Below are 17196 nucleotides of genomic sequence, written 5' to 3' on the forward strand. Positions count from 1 at the left end.
TGTAAGGGAAGAGGACATTTTGCGAGAGAATGCAAATCTCAGCGTGTGATGATTGCTACTGAGGATGGTGGGTATGAGTCCGCTAGTGACTATGATGAGGAGACTTTGGCTCTTATTACACATGAAGAACACGGTGGAGATGATTCTGATCATGAGACGCAATACATGGCTGCTGAAGATGCTGACAGGTATGAATGTTTAGTTGCTCAACGTGTTTTGAGTGTGCAGGTTACACAAGCTGAGCAAAATCAGAGGCATAATTTGTTCCATACAAAGGGAGTTGTGAAGGAACGTTCTATTCGCGTCATCATAGATGGAGGGAGCTGCAACAACTTGGCTAGCATGGAGATGGTGGAGAAGCTATCTCTCACCACAAGACCACATCCACATCCTTACTACATCCAATGGTTCAACAACAGCGGCAAGGTTAAGGTAACACGTACTGTTCGGGTGCATTTTAGTATCTCTACATATGCTGATTATGTTGATTGTGATGTGGTACCTATGCAAGCATGTTCCTTATTACTTGGTAGACCATGGCAATTTGATAAAAATTCTGTACACCATGGTAGAAACAATCAGTATACTCTTGTTCATAAGGATACAAATATTACTTTGCTTCCTATGACTCCTGATTCCATTTTGAAAGATGATATTCATAGAGCTAATAAAGCAAAACAGGAGAAAAATAAGAGTGAAAATCAGATTGTGGCAAAAGAATTTGAGCAACAAATGAAGCCTAATAATAAACCATCTAGTGTTGCTTCTGAAATTAAATTGAAAAGTGCATGTTTACTTGCCACCAAATCTGATATTGATGAGCTAGTTTTTAGCAAATCTGTTTGCTATGCTTTTGTGTGCAAAGAGGCATTATTTTCATTCGAGGACGTGCCTTCCTCTTTGCCCCCTGCAGTCACTAACATTTTGCAGGAGTTCGCTGACGTCTTCCCACAAGACGTGCCACCGGGATTACCACCTATTCGAGGGATTGAGCATCAAATTGACTTAATTCCCGGTGCATCGCTACCCAACCGTGCACCATACCGTACCAATCCAGAGGAGACGAAGGAGATTATGCGTCAAGTACAGGAGCTGCTCGACAAAGGTTATATACGCGAATCTCTTAGTCCTTGTGTGTTCCTATTATACTAGTGCCTAAAAAGGATGGTACGTCGCGTATGTGTGTTGATTGTAGAGGCATTAATAATATTACTATTCGTTATCGTCATCCTATTCCTAGGCTAGATGATATGCTTGATGAATTGAGTGGCTCTACAATATTCTCCAAAGTTGATTTGCGTAGTGGATACCATCAAATTCGTATGAAATTGGGAGATGAATGGAAAACAGCATTTAAAACTAAGTTTGGTTTATATGAGTGGTTAGTCATGCCTTTTGGGTTAACTAATGCACCTAGTACTTTCATGAGACTAATGAACGAAGTTTTACGTGCTTTCATTGGACGATTTGTGGTAGTCTATTTTGATGATATACTGATTTATAGCAAATCTTTGGAAGAACATTTGGAACATTTACGTGCTGTTTTTATTGCTCTACGTGATGCACGTTTGTTTGGTAACCTTGGGAAGTGCACCTTTTGCACCGACCGAGTATCTTTTCTTGGCTATGTTGTTACTCCACAGGGAATTGAAGTTGATAAAGCCAAGATTGAAGCTATTGAGAGTTGGCCGCAGCCCAAAACGGTCACACAAGTGCGGAGTTTTCTTGGACTCGCTGGTTTCTATAGGCGTTTTGTGAGAGATTTTAGCACCATTGCTGCACCTCTCAACGAGCTTACAAAGAAGGATGTGCCTTTTGTTTGGGGTACCGCACAGGAAGAAGCCTTCACGGTATTGAAAGATAAGTTGACACATGCTCCTTTACTCCAACTTCCTGATTTTAATAAGACTTTTGAGCTTGAATGTGATGCTAGTGGAATTGGATTAGGAGGTGTGTTATTACAAGATGGCAAACCTGTTGCATACTTTTCTGAAAAATTGAGTGGGCCTAGTCTGAACTATTCTACTTATGATAAAGAATTATATGCTCTTGTTCGGACTTTAGAAACATGGCAACATTATTTATGGCCCAAAGAATTTGTTATACATTCTGATCATGAATCTTTGAAACACATTAAAAGTCAAGCAAAACTGAACCGTAGACATGCTAAATGGGTTGAATTCATTGAGACTTTCCCTTATGTCATTAAACACAAGAAGGGTAAAGAAAATGTTATTGCTGATGCATTGTCTCGTCGTTATACTATGCTTTCACAACTTGACTTTAAAATATTTGGTTTGGAGACCATCAAAGATCAATATGTGCATGATGCTGAATTTAAAGATGTATTGCAGAATTGTAAAGAAGGTAGAACATGGAACAAGTTCGTCGTTAACGATGGATTTGTGTTTCGTGCTAACAAGCTATGCATTCCAGCTAGCTCCGTTCGTCTTTTGTTGTTGCAGGAGGCGCATGGAGGAGGACTAATGGGACACTTTGGCGTGAAGAAGACGGAGGATATACTTGCTACACATTTCTTTTGGCCAAAGATGAGACGGGATGTTGAGCGTTTTGTTGCTCGCTGCACTACATGTCAAAAAGCTAAGTCACGACTCAATCCTCATGGTTTATATATGCCTTTGCCTGTACCTAGTGTTCCTTGGGAGGATATATCTATGGACTTTGTTTTAGGTTTACCTCGAACAAAGAAGGGGAGGGATAGCATATTTGTTGTCGTGGATAGGTTCTCGAAAATGGCACACTTTATACCATGTCATAAAAGCGATGATGCTGTTAATGTTGCTGATTTGTTCTTTCGTGAAATTATTCGCTTGCATGGTGTGCCAAATACTATTGTTTCAGATCGTGATACTAAATTTCTTAGCCACTTTTGGAGATGTTTATGGGCTAAGTTGGGGACTAAACTGCTTTTTAGTACTACTTGTCACCCCCAAACTGATGGTCAAACTGAAGTAGTCAATAGAACATTGTCTACTATGCTTAGGGCTGTTTTGAAGAATAATAAGAAAATGTGGGAAGAATGCTTGCCTCATATTGAATTTGCTTATAATCGTTCGTTGCATTCTACTACTAAGATGTGCCCTTTTGAAATTGTGTATGGTTTCCTACCTCGTGCACCATTGATTTGTTGCCTCTTCCATCTTCGGAGAAGGTTAATTTTGATGCTAAACAACGTGCTGAATTGATCTTAAAAATGCATGAGTTAACTAAGGAAAACATTGAGCGTATGAATGCTAAATATAAACTTGCTGGAGATAAGGGTAGAAAACATGTTGTCTTTGCACCTGGAGATCTTGTTTGGTTACATTTGCGTAAGGATAGGTTTCCTAATTTGCGCAAATCAAAGCTAATGCCACGTGCTGATGGTCCTTTTAAGGTGTTAGAGAAAATAAATGATAATGCATATAAACTTGAGCTGCCTGCAGATTTTGGGGTTAGTCCCACTTTTAACATTGCAGATTTGAAGCCTTATTTGGGTGAGGAAGATGAGCTTCCGTCGAGGACGACTTCATTTCAAGAAGGGGAGGATGATGAGGACATCAATACCATTGTTACACCCACAACCCCTGCTACTATACATACTGGACCGATTACTAGAGCTCGCGCACGCCAATTAAATTACCAGGTACTTTCGTTTCTTGGTAATGATTCTAATGTTCATGAGAATATGATGCTGCCTAAATTGGATACATTTGTTTTGCTTACAAATGAAGGGCCTAGCTTGGAGAAGGATGAACATTGGAGCAAGAACAAGCATGGAGTTGATGGCATGCGCAAGGGAGACAAGAACAGAGTTTCAAGTGATGATTTCAGGACTTTGTAGCCACCATAATAAGTGCATGAAGCCTTGGACGAAATATACAAGATGCCACTTCATAATTTTCGTCCAGAGGCTATTCTAGGTGCTGCGTCACCTTATTTTGGGCCAGGCCCATGTAATTTCGAAATACTTCAATATAGGATGTTTTTAGAGTCCGTATGTGTGGGGAAACAAGAGTTAGGGTGGGTATCGGAGCCCTCCTCCAAGGGCCACGAAATTCCCCCCCCCCTCTTCCTCCATATATACAGCCCCTAGGGCATCGTTTAGACTTTGGGTTTTATTTAGATTAAAAGTACGCCATAGCCGCAACTTCGCGTACTTCGTTTGTGTTCAACGACCACACAAAGGCATCACAGAACCCCACCTTGATCAATAAAGCTTTCCTCTTATATTCGCAATATCCAGATTGCAATCTTAGTTTCTTGCTTGTTCTTCGTTTGCCTGGAGTAAACAGACCTTCGTGGTCAGGTTGATCATGCTCCGGTGTGGTCAATAACCTCTCGGAGTTGGTTTAGCGATTGCTAAGGCTAGTCGGATCGTCAAAGTCGACTTCCTCCAAAACGATAGCCACCATCTCATCGAAAGACGGGACACCTTTGCCTCTATCAGTAGAGATACTAAAATGCACTCGAACAGTACGTGTTACCTTAACCTTGCCACTGTTTTTGAACCACTGGATGTAGTAAGGATGTGGATGTGGTCTTGTGGTGAGAGATAGCTTCTCCACCATCTCCATGCTGGCCAAGTTGTTGCAGCTCCCTCCATCTATGATGACGCGAATAGAACGTTCCTTCACAACTCCCTTTGTATGGAACAAATTATGCCTCTCATTTTGCTCAGCTTGTGTAACCTGCACACTCAAAACGCGTTGAGCAACTAAACATTAATACCTGTCAGCATCTTCAGCAGTCATGTATTGCATCTCGTGATCAGAATCATCTCCACCGTGTTCTTCATGTGTAATAAGAGCCAAAGTCTCCTCATCATAGTCACTAGCTGACTCATACCCACCATCCTCAGTAGCAATCATCACACGCTGAGATTTGCATTCTCTCGCAAAATGTCCTCTTCCCTTACAACGCCGACAAATAATAACACTTGTGTGCCCTGTTGACGCCATGGAAGAAGAAGAGCTCTGTGCAGGCCCGGCAGGTGTGCTCTTGGCAGATAGTGGTGGTTGTGCCTGCTTTCTTGTATCACGGTTAGAGGTGGCACCTGAAGGAGGTGATGGTGTAGTGGAAGTAGTTGATTCACGTGGTGTCCATGATGAAGGTCGACCTGCAGAAATGTTAGTTCGCGCCAATGCCTTTCGATCCTGCACTTCACGTTCAGCTTTACAAGCAAGATGGAATAAACGAGTGATATTATTATAATCCTTATAGTCTAGAATGGTTTGAATCTCTCTATTTAATCCACACATAAAATTTGCAAGAATAGCTTCGTTCTCCTCAACAATACCACATCTAATCAAGCCAGTTTGTAATTCTTGATAATATTCTTCTACAGAATTTTTTCCTTCTCTTAAGCGCTGCAATTTTTGAAGTAATTCACGTTGATAATGTGGTGGAACCCAACAAGTACGCATATCAGTTTTCAAAGCAGCCCAAGTAGCTGGAACATGAAAAGCTAGTGAAAGCACAAACAGCAGCAGGAACATGTCTCTCCTCAGGATATTGTAAACATGTAAATTGTTGTTCAGTTTCTTACTATATCAGGAACATATCTACCCTCAAATGGTGGAATATTCAATTTCAGTTTAGGGAGATGGTCATGATCTCATACCTGAGGGGGAGCCCTAACATTGCCATTATTTGCATGTGGACGACCTGGTGGTTGTGGTGCTGGTGGTTGCACGTAGTTCTGATTTTGATCAACCTCATCCTCGTAATCTCCCACATAATCATCCTCCTCCACATCAGCAGCAAGAGCCATAGAAGTATCAACAGCAGCACCAGCAGTTTGGCCAGGCAGAAGAGGGACACGGCTCGCTCGGCGGAGGGCTGTTTCCCGACGTGGAGGTAGTCGTTGTTGTTGTTGTTGTTGTTGTTGTTGTTGTTGTTGTTGTTGTTGTTGTTGTTGTTGTTGTTGTTGTTGTTGTTGTTGTTGTTGTTGTTGTTGTTGTTGTTGTTGTTGCATAGGTGCGGCAGGTGCAGCCGGTGGTGGAAGATGCGCAAGCAGTTCGTTAAATCTGTTATCGAGCTTTGTTTCGAATGTCTTCTCAAGGCCAGTGATCTTCTCCATGGCCTCTTCAAAATTGTTCAGCGAATCTTGCACCTGTTCAGTCACCATTTGCTGAAACTTATCATGAAGCTCCTTGTTCGTTAAGTTCTCCCAGTCAATCTCGTCGGCTTGTGATCCTGGCATGGTTAGCAGCAATAGAAACACACAAGAATATGATCCTATAGACTACTAACAAGTGGTGGTGGTGGTGGGTGTCACAAATCCGTCAAGGAAATCTCAAATTCTTACCAGTTCTTACCCAGCAGCAGGCGGTGATCAGCAACCGATGTAGTCAAAACTCTCAAAGCTTGGATAGAGCGATTACCAGGGAGAGTGAAACGCACAATGTAGATGTATGTGGAGCTGGGAAGGCTTATAATATGGTAGCAAAAAGGGTCAGCAATAATCAATTCAGAGATGCAAAGTTGAATAAACGCTCAACGACGGTACTGTGCTGGTCCTAGGCTAGACCGTGCTAGAGACGCGAGCCTAGAACACTAACAAAATCACGGCGCTGCACGTAAACAAGGAAGGAGCACACTCTGAATTTTTCTCTCTTTTTTTTTCCTTTTTTTTGCACTTTTTTCCTCTTTTTTTGCTCCAAAACAAATTTTTTTTCGAAAAAGTCTACAAATGGCCTAAAAACTGCCAACCAGAATTTTCCAGGTTTCCAGGTTGCTGGTTGAGATTTTACAGTTTTTCGTAGTTTAGATCGGGTCTGTTCTTCATACCTATAGTCCATGAAAAAGCCAAAAAAATTAGGGTTAGTTCATCCTATCTGAACTAGTCTGAGCCTTTGCATAGTCTTTTCAATATTTTGCTTTGTTAAATTTGTGGTTGCATCGTCGTGTCAAGTTGCTGGTCTTAGCGTCTAGTCTTTTAGAGTTTCGAGTTCTGGTCATAAGTTGTCACGCCGCCACCGCACCATCATCATCGCCCTGCCACCTACCACCTACCACCACCGCTTATCCGCCACCGCTCTGAATCCGTATCCATATACCACCACCAATCCATATCCATATACCTCCACTGCTACCACCACCGCTGCCATATACCACAACCATATATCCACCACCAATCCATGTTCCTTTCATATTAGGTTTGTTTCTGAGATCCATCTAATTTCCGATTCGTGTTTCCTTGCCTGAGTAGGTTTCGAAGAAAAAAAGAGTCTCGAGACCCCGGACAGTTTTTAGGCCAAAATTTCGGCGACCAAAAATATTTTTCCCTATCCTATTCTTAGGCTTTTCTGAGTCTTTTGAGACACTCACCATCATAGTGATTTTTTGTCGCACTTTTTCGTCGTCGCTGCCCTGATTTTCAAAAAAAAATAGTCAAAAAAATTTCATGCCCATCCTGTCAGTTTGACCTGGGAAGTGTTTTGAGACACTCGCCATTATAGTGATTTTTCGCAAAAAAGAGGAGCGCAAAAAAAAGAGCGCCAAAAAAAATAGAGCGAATTTTTTTTTCCAGAGTGTGCTTTTCCCTTGTTTACGTGCAGCGCCATGAATTTGTTAGTATTCTAGGCTCGCGTCTCTAGCACGGTCTAGCCTAGGACCAGCACAGTACCGTCGTTGAGCGTTTATTCACCTTTGCATATCTGAATTGATTATTGCTGACCCTTTTTGCTACCATATTATAAGCCTTCCTAGCTCCACATACATCTACGTCGTGCATTTGACTCTCCCTGGTAATCGCTCTATCCAAGCTTTGAGAGTTTTGACTACAACGGTTGCCGATCACCGCCTGCTGCTGGGTAAGAACTAGTAAGACTTTGAGATTTGCTTGACGGATTTGTGACACTCACCATCACCATTTTCTAGTAGTCTGTAGGATCATATTATTGTGTGTTTCTATTGCCGCTAACCATAGTAGGATCACAAGTCGATGAGACTGACTGGGAGAACATGACGAATAAGGAGTTACATGATAAATTTCAGCAAATGATGACTGAACAGGTGCAAGATGTGCTCAACAATTTTGAAGAGGCCATGGATAAGATAACTGGCCTTGAGAAGACGTTTGAAATAAAGCTTGACAACAGATTTAATGAACTGCTTGCACGTCTTCCACCACCACCACCGGTTTCATCTGCCGCACATCTGCAGCAACAACAACAACAACTAATGAGGACATCAATACCATTGTTACACCCACAACCCCTACTACAACATATACTGGACCAATTACTAGAGCTCGCGCATGCAAATTAAATTATTAGGTACTTTTGTTTCTTGGTAATGATTCTAATGTTCATGAGAATATGATGTTGCCTAAATTGGATACATTTGTTTTGCTTACAAATGAAGGGCCTGTCATGGATAAGAGGGATGAACACTGGAGCAAGAGCAAGCATGGAGATGATGGCATGCGCAAGGGGAACAAGAACGGAGTTACAAGTGATGATTTCAGGACTTTGAAGCCACCATAATTGATAGAGGCGAAGGTGTCCTGATGCGGAGCATCCTACGATCATCCCCATGTACACTCGAGCATACGCCATTGGACCTAAGGTGAACCCGTTCCTACATGCTTCCCCTTTCCACTCGTACAAGACATGGTTGCTGCCTAATGCAAAGACGCTACATGTGCTTAGGAACCAAGAAGACGACCATGGAGATGCTCGAGGCATACGCCAAGTCCACACGGAAGCGGATCAAGAAGTGCCTCAAGTGGAGTCGCCGCGGAGCTACAGCGGCCGGACATCTGGCGCCACCAACCAGAAGAAGACCAGAGAGATTCAGAAGCCAGGCGACTCTACAGCGGTCAGACATCCGGCCTACCCCCGAACATCCGGCGCCCCTCGACGGGCCGGACATCCGGCGCCTGCCCGGAAATCCGGCGCACGCTATCCAGAGAGCAGAAGAATCGGCCACTCCAGCCCGGACATCCGGCCCGAGGCCCGAACCTCCGGCTCTTCGTGAGCCGCCGGACATCCGGCGCCTGTCTGCGCACAGTGAACGGGCCAAGGGCCCATGTATCCCCCCTCTCACTTACCCCTTCGTGGGCTAACACTATATATAGAGCCTGGTGTAGACTCGACTAGATGGCGAGTCGTCGACGACCCGATCTTTCACGGTACTAGCAGCAGGAACAAGAAATTCCGGTCGAGCAAAGATGCAAGACCGTAAGATCAGAAACTTGTGTCGAGTAGATTGGATCGACTCAACACACAGCAACAACAAAATCCCTTCGGATCAGCAACAAAGATATTTGGTGTCCCCCGACATGGGACGTTTTCTGTAGTTTTATTGAACTCATGACTAAAATAAAAATCTGACTCGTTATGCGGCCGTCTGACCTTTATTTAAGGAGCGCGCAGGCTCTAATACTAACCGACCAGGACTCTGTTACTTGCGGCAACGACTTTTCCTATTTAAAAACACTTTAACCTCTAACAACTAGTAGTACTCCGTACTAGCACGTCCTAGTACGTACCAACTCTGACACGTTTTCTTAACAAAATACTAGAAGGCCGCACGCATAAAATATACTTGCTATATCTTCGTAACCCGATGCTTTTCGGATAGGTTCTTGCGTCGTGCACTGGGATTTATTTCCAAGGACTCTGGATAATAATTGATGAGGACCGATCCAATAAGAATTTGCTGTGGAGGCGTTCTGAAGTTGGGTTTCACATCATCTTCCGGTGGAATCTCATGTGCTATGGCGCCCATCATTTTCATATTAGAATTTGTAGCTTGATCAACTTTTGCTAATGTAGTAGTGGACGCATAATCCCCTCCTCCTTGAATCAAAACTGTCCTCGGTTTTGCGCTAGACTTCATGACCTTCTTTTTCAGTGAAAATTTGTACCTATTTTGATTTCTCCCGCAAACATAGTCCGCAACACACGTCGTCTTCCAGCATCCCAAAAGGAGTAAGTGTTGGACCGGCCTTCATGTGTGGCACGACGGTCATATTGCCATGGTCTCCCCAGTAACAAATGACATGCATCCATTGGCAAGACATCACAGATAATTGTATCAATATAGTCGCCAACAGAAAAACGGACATGCACCTTGTGAGTAACTTTCAGTTTGCCAGACTGATATAACCACTCGACACGGTGTGGCTGAGGGTGCTTCCATGCAGGTAACCCCAAAGCATCCACCAATCCCTTACTGACTGCGTTGGTGTAGCTTCCTCCATCTATGATCAACTTACAATTGGTGTTGTTGATTTTGCATTGAGTCTGAAAAATATTCCAACGCAGTCCTTTATCCTAATGCAATCCTCTTGCACTCGTTGCACCATTAAGGAGGGATATGATTCAGCAGCTTCAAAACTAGCAGTCACCTTTTCAGCATCTTCAAATTTTTGACTAGAAGTGTCAGAAACCGCCTCTTCATCACTCGCGGATGCATAGCCATCTCTTGTGAGTAACACTCTTTTCTCATTAGGACATTCACGCCTCATATGTCCCCTTCCTCCACACTTGAAACACTCTATGTCACTAGTACGTGTGGACGACTGCACATTAGAATCAACCATCGACAATCCTGATTTTGAAGCATCCTTTTGCACGGAACCATGAGAGTGATTTGATGATGTCGTCCTGGAGCTAGGACCAACATCCTCACTCTTATACTGCGAGCGTCGCCATGTGTTCAAAGTGGTACTAGGAACTGTGTGGACTTGGCGTCGCTTAATCTGTTGTTCCGCACGCACAGCTTGATGCACAAGATCTTGTATGTTGTAGTAGACCACCATCTCAACACGATCCTGCACCTCGATATTTAGCCCGTTAAAGAAACGTGCCATGGTCGCCTCTGGATCCTCCATTGTCCCTGTACGTATCATAAGCAATTCCATCTCCTTGTAATATTCATCAACACTCATATTACCTTAAGAGAGCCGCTGCAACTTGTTGTACATATCTCTTTTATAGTGTTCAGGAACAAAACGACGCCTCATGAATCGTCGGGCGATGTCTTGAACGACAAATTTGATTCCACCAAGTTAGCGCGTAACCGGTGAACTCAATTCCAGCAAGTTGAACTTTCTTCTCCTCGCTATAAGATGGGCATCAAAAATTTGATCAACACGCATCTCCCACTCCAAATAGCCTTCTGGTTCGCACTTGCCGGAGAACGAAGGGATTGAAATTTTTATGCGCCCAATTCTATCATACAAAGGCACACGCACAGCTTGACCAACTTGGTCATGCACTCCACCACGAACGAAAGTTTCTGGACGAGGCTCATAGTGTCGTGGTCGTGGCGCGTACCCCGCCTGGTCAACGCCATCATCGAAACCATCCTCCCCAGCATGAGCGTGTGCCACCAAACGGCGAGCATGCACGCCGGCATGTCCGTCGCGAGCTGGTGGTGCATAATGCAGTGGAGTAGCCGGAGCAGTCTGTGGTGGTGCAGAATTCGTTGCCGACATATTGATGATGTCTGCCAAACCATCGAACCGAGTGATCAGGACATCTAGCCTTTTGCCGAGCGCATCATGACATTGCTTGATGTAGTTGCATGTGTGGTCAAAACCATCCCGAATGTTTTGCGGAATATCATCCGCATACATTGGACGTACTATTTCCTCAGAATCAGCAGCAATCTCATCACCCTTGTTGACCGAGGTTGACATCTTGATCAACACAGTACTATGAAAACCTTAGCTCTGAATACCACTTGATGTAGACTCGACTAGATGGCGACTCGTCGACGGCCCGGTCTTTCACGGTACTAGCAGCAGGAACAAGAAATTCTGGTCGAGCAAAGATGCAAGACCGTAAGATCAGAAACTTGTATCGAGTAGATTGGATCGACTCCACACGCAGCAGCAACAAAAACTCTTCGGATCAGCAACAAAGATATTTGGTGTCCCCCGACATGGGACGTTTTCTGTAGTTTTATTGAACTCACGACTAAAATAAAAATCTGACTCGTTACACGGCCATCTGACCTTTATTTAAGGAGCAGGCAGGCTCTAATACAAACCGACCAGGACTCTGTTACTTGCGGCAAGGACTTTTCCTATTTAAAAACGCTTTAACCTCTAACAACTAGTAGTACTCCGTACTAGCACGTCCTAGTACTTACCAATTCTGACATGTTTTCTTAACTAAATACTAGAAGGCCGCATGCATAAAATATACTTGCTATATCTTGGTAACCCGTTGCTTTTCGGATAGGTTCCTGCGTCGTGCACTGGGATTTATTTCCAAGGACTCTGGATAATAATTGATGAGGACCGATCCTATAAGAATTTGTTGTGGAGGCGTTCTGAAGTTGGGTTTCACATCATCTTCCGGTGGAATCTCATGTGCTATGGCGCCCATCATTTTCATATTTGAATTTGTAGCTGGATCAACTTTTGCTAATGTAGTAGTGGACGCCTCAGATCCCCTCCTCCTCCTAGTTAGGGTTAGCAAAGGATTAGCTCATATGTGAGATAGAGCTTTGCTCATCCATTACGGATCTACTCCATGAGAGAGACCGCGGCTCCTCTACGGAGAAGATCCCCTTGGATTCAAGACCCCCTCTTGGGTGGCCCCATCAAGACCTCCTCACGGAGAAGAACCGGTTACCCTATGTATCGTCCTTTGTTGGATTCGGATCGTGTATCTCTTTGTGTTTCGAGGATCTAGCATATGTGTGACTTTTCTCGTTGGTTTGAGTGATTCTCTTGTGGTCTCCCTCGTATTTCCCTTCCTGTTCTTCGTGTTCGTCGTTGATAGAGGCAAAGGTGTCCCGATATTTCGATGAGATGGTGGCTATCGTTTTGGAGGAAGTCGACTTTGACGATCCGACTACGAACGTGCGAGGACGTCGCGCCTTAGCAATCGCTAAACCAACTCCTAGAGGTTATTGACCACGCTGGAGCACGATCAACCTGACCACGAAGGTCTGTTTCCTGCAGGCAAATGAAGAACAAGCAAGAAACGAAGATTGCAATCTGGATATTGCAAATATAAGAGGAAAGCTTTATTGATCAAGGTGGGGTTCTGTAACGCCTTTGTCTGGTCGTTGAACACAAACGAAGTACGCAAAGTTGCAGCTATGGCAAACTTTTAATCTAAACAAAACCCAAAGTCTAAACGGTGCCCTAAGGGCTGTATATATGGAGGAAGAGGGGGGAATTTCGTGGCCCTTGGGGAAGGGGTCCGAAACCAACCGTATCTCTTGTTTCCCCACACATACGGACTCTAAAAACAGCCTATACTTATGTATTTCGAAATTACATGGGCCTGGCCCAATAATAAGGTGATGCAGCACCTAGAATAGCCTGTGGACAAAATTTATGAAGTGGCATCTTGTATATTTCGTCCAAGGCTTCATGCACTCCTTATGGTGGCTTCAAAGTCCTGAAATCATCACTTGCAACTCCGTTCTTGTTCCCCTGGTGCATGCCATCAACTCCATGCTTGTTCTTGCTGCAATGTCCATCCTTCTCCAAGCTAGGCCCTTCATTAGTAAGCAAAACAAATGTATCCGATTTCGGCAGCATCATATTCTCATGAACATTAGAATCATTACCATGAAACGAAAGTACTTGGTAATTTAATTGGCGTGCGCGAGCTCTAGTAATTGGTCCAGTATATGTAATAGTAGGGGCTGTGGGTGTAACAATGGTATTGATGTCCTCATCATCCTCCGCTTCTTGAAATGAAGTCGTCCTCGACGGAAGCTCGTCTTCCTCGCCCAAATAAGGCTTCAAATCTGCAATGTTAAAAGTGGGACTAACCCCAAAATCTGCAGGTAGCTCAAGTTTATATGCATTATCATTTATTTTCTCTAACACCTTAAAAGGACCAGCAGCACGTGGCATTAGCTTTGATTTGCGCAAATTGGTAAATCTATCCTTACGCAAATGTAACCAAACAAGATCTCCAGGTGCAAATACAACATGTTTTCTACCCTTATCTCCCGCATGTTTATATCTAGCATTCATACGCTCAATGTTTTCCTTAGTTAACTCATGCATTTTTAAATCAATTCAGCACGTTGTTTAGCATCAAAATTAACCTTCTCCGAAGATGGAAGAGGCAACAAATCAATAGGTGCACGAGGTAGGAAACCATACACAATTTCAAAAGGGCACATCTTAGTAGTAGAATGCAACGAACGATTATAAGCAAATTCAATATGAGGCAAGCATTCTTCCCACATTTTCTTATTATTCTTCAAAACAGCCCTAAGCATAGTGGACTATGTTCTATTGACTACTTCAGTTTGTCCATCAGTTTGGGGTGACATGTAGTACTAAAAAGCAGTTTAGTCCCCAACTTAGATCATAAACATCTCCAAAAGTGGCTAAGAAATTTAGTATCATGATCTGAAACGATAGTATTTGGCACACCATGGAAGCGAATAATTTCACGAAAGAACAAATCAGCAACATTAACAGCATCATCGCTTTTATGACATGGTATAAAGTGTGCCATTTTCGAGAATCTATCCACGACAACAAATATTCTATCCCTCCCCTTATTTGTTCGAGGTAAACCTAAGACAAAGTCCATAGATATATCCTCCCAAGGAACACTAGGTACAGGCAAAGGCATATAAAAACCATGAGGATTGAGTCATGACTTAGCTTTTTGACATGTAGTGATAGAGGCAAAGGTGTCCCGATGTTTCGATGAGATGGTGGCTATCGTTTTCTGTGGGAGTCGACCTTGATGATCCGACTACGAACGTGCGAGACGTCGCGCCTTAGCAATCGCTAAACCAACTTCCGAGTGTTATTGACCACGCCGGAGCACGATCAACCTGCCCACAAGGGCCTGTTTCCTGCGAGCAAACGAAGAACAAGGAAGAAACTAAGATTGCAATCTGGATATTGCGAATATAAGAGGAAAGCTTTATTAATGAATGTGGCGTTCTGTGATGCCTTGGTCTGGTCGTTGAACACAAACGAAGTACGCGAAGTTGCAGCTATGGCAAACTTTTAATCTAAACAAAACACCACAGTCTAAACGGTGCCCTAATGGCTGTATATATGGAGGAAGAGGGGGGAATTTCGTGGCCCTTGGGGAAGGGGTCCGAAACCAACCCTATCTCTTGTTTCCCCACACATACGGACTCTGAAAACAACCTATACTTATGTATTTCGAAATTACATGGGCCTGGCCCAATAATAAGGTGACGCAGCACCTAGAATAGCCTCTGGACGAAGTTTATGAAGTGGCATCCTGTATATTTCATCCAAGGCTTCATGCACTCATTATGGTGGCTTCAAAGTCCTGAAATCATCACTTGTAACTCCGTTCTTGTTCCCCTTGCGCATGCCATCAACTCCATGCTTGTTCTTGCTCCAATTTTCATCCCTATTATCCATCCCAGGCCCTTCATTTGTAAGCAAAACAAATGTTTCCAATTAAGGCAGCATCATATTCTCGTGAACATTAGAATCATTACCAAGAAACGAAAGTACCTAATAATTTAATTGGCGTGCGCGAGCTCTAGTAATTGGTCCAGTATATGTAGTAGTAGGGGCTGTGGGTGTAACAATGGTATTGATGTCCTCATCATCCTTCCCTTCTTGAAATGAAGTCGTCCTCGATGGAAGCTCATCTTCCTCACCCAAATAGGGCTTCAAATCTGCAATGTTAAAAGTGGGACTAACCCCAAAATCTGCAGGCAGCTCAAGTTTATATGCATTATCATTTATTTTCTCTAACATCTTAAAAGGACCATCAGCACGTGGCATTAGCTTTGATTTGCGCAAATTAAGAAACCTATCCTTACGAAAATGTAATCAAACAAGATCTCCAGGGGTAAAGACAACATGTTCATGTTTTCTACCCTTATCTCAAGCAAGTTTATATTTAGCATTCATACGCTCAATGTTGTCCTTAGTTAACTCATGCATTTTTAAGATCAATTCAGCATGTTGTTTAGCATCAAAATTAACCTTCTCCGAAGATGGAAGAGGCAACAAATCAATGGGTGCACGAGGTAGGAAACCATACACAATTTCAAAAGGGCACATCTTAGTAGTAGAATGCAACGAACGATTATAAGCAAATTCAATATGAGGCAAGCATTCTTCCCAAATTTTCTTATTATTCTTCAAAAGAGCCCTAAGCATAGTAGACAATGTTCTATTGACTACTTCAGTTTGACCATCAGTTTGGGGGTGACAAGTAGTACTAAAAAGCAGTTTAGTCCCCAACTTAGCCCATAAACATCTCCAAAAGTGGCTAAGAAATTTAGTATCACGATCTGAAACAATAGTATTTGGCACACCATGCACGCGAATAATTTCACGAAAGAACAAATCAGCAACATTAACAGCATCATCGCATTTATAGCATGGTATAAAGTGTGCCATTTTAGAGAATCTATCCACGACAACAAATATGCTATCCCTCCCCTCCTTTGTTCGAGGTAAACCTAAAACAAAGTCCATAGATATATCCTCCCAAGGAACACTAGGTACAGGCAAAGGCATATATAAACCATGAGGATTGAGTCGTGACTTAGCTTTTTACATATAGTGCAACGAGCAACAAAACGCTCAACATCCCGTCTCATCATTGGCCAAAAGAAATGTGTAGCAAGTACGTCCTCCGTCTTCTTCACGCCAAAGTGTCCCATTAATCCTCCTCCATGCGCCTCCTGCAACAAAAAAAGACGAACAGAGCTAGCTGGAATGCATAGCTTGTTAGCACAGAACACAAAGCCATCATTAATAACGAACTTGTTCCATGTTCTTCCTTCTTTACAATTCTGCATTACATCTTTAAAATCAGCATCATGCACATATTGATCTTTGATGGTCTCCAAACCAAGTATTTTGAAGTCAAGTTGTGAAAGCATAGTATAGCGACGAGACAAAGCATCAGCAATAACATTTTCTTTACCCTTCTTGTGTTTAATGACATAAGGGAAAGTCTCAATTAATTCAACCCATTTAGCATGTCTACGATTCAGTTTAGCTTGACTTTTAATATGTTTCAAAGATTCATGATCGGAATGTATAACAAATTCTTTGGGCCATAAATAGTGTTGCCATGTCTCTAAAGTCCGAACAAGAGCATATAATTCTTTATTATAAGTAGAATAGTTCAGACTAGGCCCCCTCAATTTTTCAGAAAAGTATGCAACAGGTTTGCCATCTTGTAATAACACACCTCCTAATCCAATTCCACTAGCATCACTGTAATACCCCGAGGATCA

This window comes from Triticum aestivum, chromosome 1D, assembly GCF_018294505.1.
Source record: "Triticum aestivum cultivar Chinese Spring chromosome 1D, IWGSC CS RefSeq v2.1, whole genome shotgun sequence".
In the NCBI taxonomy this organism is placed as follows: domain Eukaryota; kingdom Viridiplantae; phylum Streptophyta; class Magnoliopsida; order Poales; family Poaceae; genus Triticum; species Triticum aestivum.